The sequence below is a fragment of the Thermobia domestica genome, chromosome 13 (genome assembly GCF_964235325.1).
Source record: "Thermobia domestica chromosome 13, izTheDome1.hap1.1, whole genome shotgun sequence".
In the NCBI taxonomy this organism is placed as follows: Eukaryota; Metazoa; Arthropoda; class Insecta; order Zygentoma; family Lepismatidae; genus Thermobia; species Thermobia domestica.
In genome coordinates, this window is record NC_137466.1 from 108005651 (window position 1) to 108011650 (window position 6000).

Consider the following 6000-nt stretch of genomic DNA (forward strand, 5'->3'; position numbering starts at 1 on the left):
CTGAGTTGACCCTGCTTCCTCGGCCCGGAAGTGAACCACTTATCACTAGCAGTTCGAACATTGGGCCCCCATGGTACATACACTCATGTAAACACAAATCTTCAACTCCGAACTGATATTTAAGAAGAGTGCTCACACTATATCCATACAAGTATAATAAATAACAATTAACGAATTTAGACTTATAGGTTTGTTCATCTTCGCTTTCCCATTCATATGTTTCAGTAGACTAGTAGCAGCAACGCTATACGAGAGCGAGTATCATATCCGGGTAGTCAACTTTACATTCCTCATTTAATGCTCTTACGATATAAACGATGTTACCAGTACCAGTATACCAGTATAGACCACATTAGGAAGACAAGATACTTGAGCGTCGAAAATGCAAGCAAATCAAGGAATTTCGAAAAATGTATGCGGACGTTAATTTTTACTCTCAAAACACAGACATCTCCGCATAAGTGCTGACATTTGTGGTAATATATTGTCTACCGTTCTAGTTAGAAGCCTATAAGGAAGACATCAAGATGGCTAAATTTACTTTCATAGTGAGGATGAAGAAGAATTAAACATTTCAAAATGTAAATTTCAAGATAAATTAGCACTGGATGCCCTGTCCAAATATAAAGTAATATGTTAACAAACTTGTGTTTAATGAAACATTTTATCTTTTTTTTCTTAACCAAGGAAGTTACAAAGGTCCTACAAAGAAAAACTCACCCTTAGGGTCATTGCCCCTATGATGGCCATTGTTCACATGATGGCCACAATCACGTAATTTCAGCAGTAATAACAGAACGTCGCTAATTGTGCATTTTGTAAATGAAGAGAGCCACGCTGATTTCGAGACGAAATTGTCATCGTTGAAATGTAAGTATTAACTCTCGTACACACAACGTTTTGAGAAATATGCATGTTTTAATACTTTCTTATAACATTTGAGTAGGTTCAACAGGGATGCATGTCTAGCTAAGTGTGTTTTTTGTAAACAATATTGTTGGTGTCGCTTCAACCTTTCTTCTAGTTGGTAAAACACGAAAGCCTAGCTGTGGATTTAGAGTGATCTGCCCTCTCGTCGGTGGTGAATTAAACAAGTGTGTTTGCCAATGACGGCCACAAAGTTGAGTTCCTATGATGACCAGAGAAGTTAGGCGTGGCCATCATTGGCACAGAGCCATCGCTCCGTCTACTGACACTGGAAAGTACACAATCATTCATTTAATGACTTACGCAACCTGGAGATTCACCAGCGCAGAAGCAAACGCTGGCGTCAGACTTTCCAGAAGTGAAAAGTATAGTGAGCATTTTTTTTCCTGTTACTAAATTATTGCAATACTCAGACAATAGGGTCAACAGTTATATATGAAGGCCATTCTATGCTGATCCACGGCAAATCTCTTGACGTTTGGCGATTGCCAATAGAATTCACTTGCGACGTTGTCAGATTTTTTTGTATGTTAGTATGTGACTGAAACATCTTTTTCGAAGTGCCGTTTCAAGTTTATGCGTGAAGTGAGTCAATGCTAATATCTCTGTAATTGGCTAGCCTTATGAAGGAGACCACGCCCTAAAAGTCAAGAGATTTGGCGTTTCCTTTAAGTAGAGATGCGTATATTATAAGAATTTGTATGTAAATTAGCAAAATCAGATTTAAAACAAAATTCCACTTGGAACGTCAGCATTTAGAGAAATAGTTTTAATCTACATCGTTATTAACCATACAAGTAAGAAACGTTTTGACTGGGTTGTGAAATCAGCCCTGCTTGTATTATCGATAGCATTAATCTCTAAGCGAGGGCGGATCCAGAGAAAGGATGCAGAGATCCCTCCACAAAACAGAATGAAAAAATGAAATGAAATCTTTAAGTTTTATGTCCCACGGTTATGTCGGTTAGGCTAAATGAGATGGTGATGATGAGAAATAAATGAAACCTTTAAAACACTATTATAACCAGCCAACTAACATTCGGAAAAGATGCCATCCTCCAGAGGCTTTCACTAAGAGAGCTTTCCCAGCTGTGTTCTTCGAAGCCTGGTCGCAAGCAGCGACTGTATCTAACGGTGTCAGAGACTTCGAAGCATGTGGGATTTTTCCAATCAATCCTGATAAGATTTCTCCAGAAGGATATGCTTTCAGTGAAGATTCTTGTTCTGTGGACACAGAGACTCACATGGAAACATTTGAAAACCAACAACAAGAGGAATGTAGTAAAGACAGTCAACGATGCAATTAAACCAGCTCTCCTCAACCAAGCACATCCACTGTATCTGACTAACCACCGTCACCCAGATCTGTGAATTTGCTTAATGATATTGATTGTACGACTATTCATACACAACCTGATGAACAACGACAAGTGACATTTGAAGATATTTTGTCAATCTCTCAAGTGCAGCCTACCAACCGAAAGAAGCCACATCGTAATGCTATTTACAATCTATTGTCTCCGTCCAAAATCCAACACATAAAACAAAGAAAATCACGTGCTGTGGCTACAAAACCTAAGTTTTTTAGATCTCTTCATCGTCAGGAATGTAGACCCACCAATACTAAGACTTCCAACGATACATCGGACATGTTTAAGGCTGGGCCTTCTACTCGCGTGATGACTAAGGCAAGGAAAGAAGATTTTTGTGGACAGTATAACAGTTATTATTATGATGACTCTGCAGATGCTAAACTCTGGATTCAATGTACTTTCTGCAGTGCTTGGGTACATGAAACCTGTGCTCAATCATACGGTCGAATGACAAAAACTAAATATTTTTGTGGTGACTGCTTTGATGTGTAGGTAACCTATATAAATGATGTAATTATAAATGATGAGTAGGCAACCTATGTAAGTGATGTATTACTTCTGTAGTTAGCCCATGTCCAATATCTTAGTTAAGTAGTAGCTTGTGTTAGACCCTATTTAGTAGTTAGCCCTTACATATAATACTTGTAGCCTACAGTAGCTTGTATATCATTTATCCAACTATATACGCCAGGATGTCCAATTGTTGTGTATGTTCATGTGTATGTTGAGAATAATATAACGTCATAATACTAATATACGATGGAAATAACATTCTTCTTATTTGTTCACACAATTCATTCGTTCTTTCGATCTCAGTAGAGGAAAAATAGGCAGAGCTTAATGTGGCCATATTAGGAGCATACCTGTGGCCATCAATGGAGCATGTGTTTCAATGATGGACACTTTGCATCCTTTCAGTTTTTTTTGTAATAACTTGGGATATACTAAGTGTCTTTTTTGTTTCTTGTGGCTGTGTATAGTTGAAGTGTGTCACTTCGCGTACACAACTTTCTGTGAGTATCGTTGCAATATCCTGCATGTTATCGAGCAAACAACGTTACAGTGGCCATCATAGGGGCAATGACCCTATCGTTCAATTAATCAATATCAAACTTCCTCCAAAACAGACATAATACAATTTTCTCCTGTGTCTACGAATCATTCTTTGAGAAACGAAATTTTCTTTCTCCGAAAGCAAATATATCTTATACTATTGGTAGAAATACTGCACAAAAGACAATATGATTTCTGGAGGTTTGCAATATAGAGGATAGAATGAGATATCCTATAAGACTGTTATCTCAGGGTTTCAAATAAATTAACGAATCTGCAGTTGGCAGCAGGCAAGGAGGAGAAACGACGGAGACATACATAAATACAACACTTCTGCCCCTGAGGAGCCACACTGACAAGCAAGTGGCTTACCACAACACCAACTACGTACTTGGCTAATTAAGAAAAGATAAAGAGAAGTGGGCACAATGTTCGTATTATTTTCAGAGGCACTGTTTCTTTTCTTCTTTTTTCCAGCGCTATTATCTACGTATAAACCATGGGTGATCGTAGTTTATCATTACAGAAAATTTGAAAGTAAATATAACAATTTCTAATTTACAATATTAGAGAGTATAACATGTTGCAGAGACAGTCATGCATACATATACCAACGTCCACAGGCTGATCGATTAATTTTGTCATCCATTTATGTACAACACTAAGTTTATGAATAACAGAACCAAGAATAAAAAGAGGGAAATGAAGTGAAATATTTCAGGTTTAAGTCCCACGGTTATGCCGGGTACGCTAAAGAAGAGGGTAATGATAAGAAATGAATGCAATGGTGGAATGAAAAAGTGGGAGGAAACGGGAGAAACCCTAGAAAACCAACGAATACGGTATTTGTCCACCACATAAGCCCACTTGGCGAAAGCTGGATAGAGCCAGGGACTCTACGCACCAGAGGTGAATGCTCTAGCACTGAGCCACAGCGCCCCTGCCAATAAAAGGAGATACTGAACTGCACATATGACAACAGTGAACAATGCTTTGGATTATGTCTCCAAATTATTTAATTCGGGATTCTCCTTTCTTTTCCGCCTACGTAATTTATATTTAATTCAATTTGTGAAGTAATTTGAGGATGTACGGAAAGAAAAGCTAAAACAAAACACACAAAAAATCATGCGATTAATCCGAGAAACATCAAGGGTGTGAGATACACCGAATGCGTTATAGGCAAACACAGTTCCCTCTATTTGGGCAGATTTTCTGAGATAAATTTACCAACTCGACAGAAAAATTTCTCTCTAATACTTAAAACATTCCTTGTTTGTAATTGGTGGTGAATGATTTACTTGAACATGTCTTCATTGAATTTGACCTAAAGAGTGGCTTATTCTCTTTGATCTGTCTTCTTCCTCAATGACGCTATCATTCTCCAGAGTAGCGACAGGAAATAGGGGACACTGGGCCAAGACCTCAAAGAAAGGAAGGCTTTGAAGACAACTAAGGAAATTAGGTTTATCACTTGTTTTTAATGGAAAGTGGAAGACCGGTCTATAACTCAACCGACTATTTCTCAGTCTTTCAGCATTAGTGTCCTAAAAAATATAGTGTTGTTACCGAATTTCTCTAGATTAGGGTAATTCCCTTAAAGAACCAAACACTGACTCAGTCTTACAGCATTAGTACCCTAAAAAATCCGTGTTTTCACCAAATTTCCCTAGACTAGGGTAATTCCCTTAAAGATACAAGTACTGACTCCGTAAGTGAGAGCTCAAAAATACTTGTACAGTCATTGTTCATGTAGACAGTATTCAAAGATTTTATTGGTGGATTTGTTAGTTAAGATAGGAGTTTAACTTCATTTTATTTAGCACTATTGACACACGAGACAAAAGCCATTACTTAAAGTGGTATCTTAGTAATTATACGAGATTTTATCCGATTCCTTAGGATAACGTTGGGATTGAGCTATGAATCACGTGCTCACAAAACATGCATATAAATCACTTGTTCAACAGAGGCAGATACAGACTTTTCTTGAGCAGGGGCTCGGATCTGGGAATAAACATATTTTTCATACATAAATATACATACGTATGTAAGTTCCCATGTTCCCTACATTTGGTGTTTCAACAGAAGCTAGTTTTTACATAATAATAAATCCACGTGTTTGCCTCTCTTTCTCTCTCTCTCTTTAATTATCTTTATTAACATACATATATGTCTTATTTGTTATACTCTGAAAGAAAAAATATTTTGAATATACATGGAGTATAGCTTTTAAAAGTTCCAAAATTAAAATTAAGAAATAAAATGAAAATAATTTGTATTTTTGGGGCCGTTCACATATCACGTAACGCTGTTCTTGAACAACTTTTATTCGTTCAGTCGCGGAAAATATTATTTAACGAAAAAGAGTTTTTTCTGTTTCACATGCGAAACCCCTTAGAAGAATAGAGTGGGGTAATGATCCAAATCAAAAGTTTTAAATAATAGGCCTATTCTCAGAAATAACTAAATGAGTGGGAACGCGAGGACATTTTCAAGCGGTGGTTAGGATCACTAACAACTAACTCCAGAAAAGCATATGCCACAAATGCAATCCTGCGATAGCCACAAAACGGAGTTTTAAAGTATTGTAATAAACAAAGTGTTCGTCACCAGTCATGGTGGTGTCTAGTAACGTCTTCTGCAT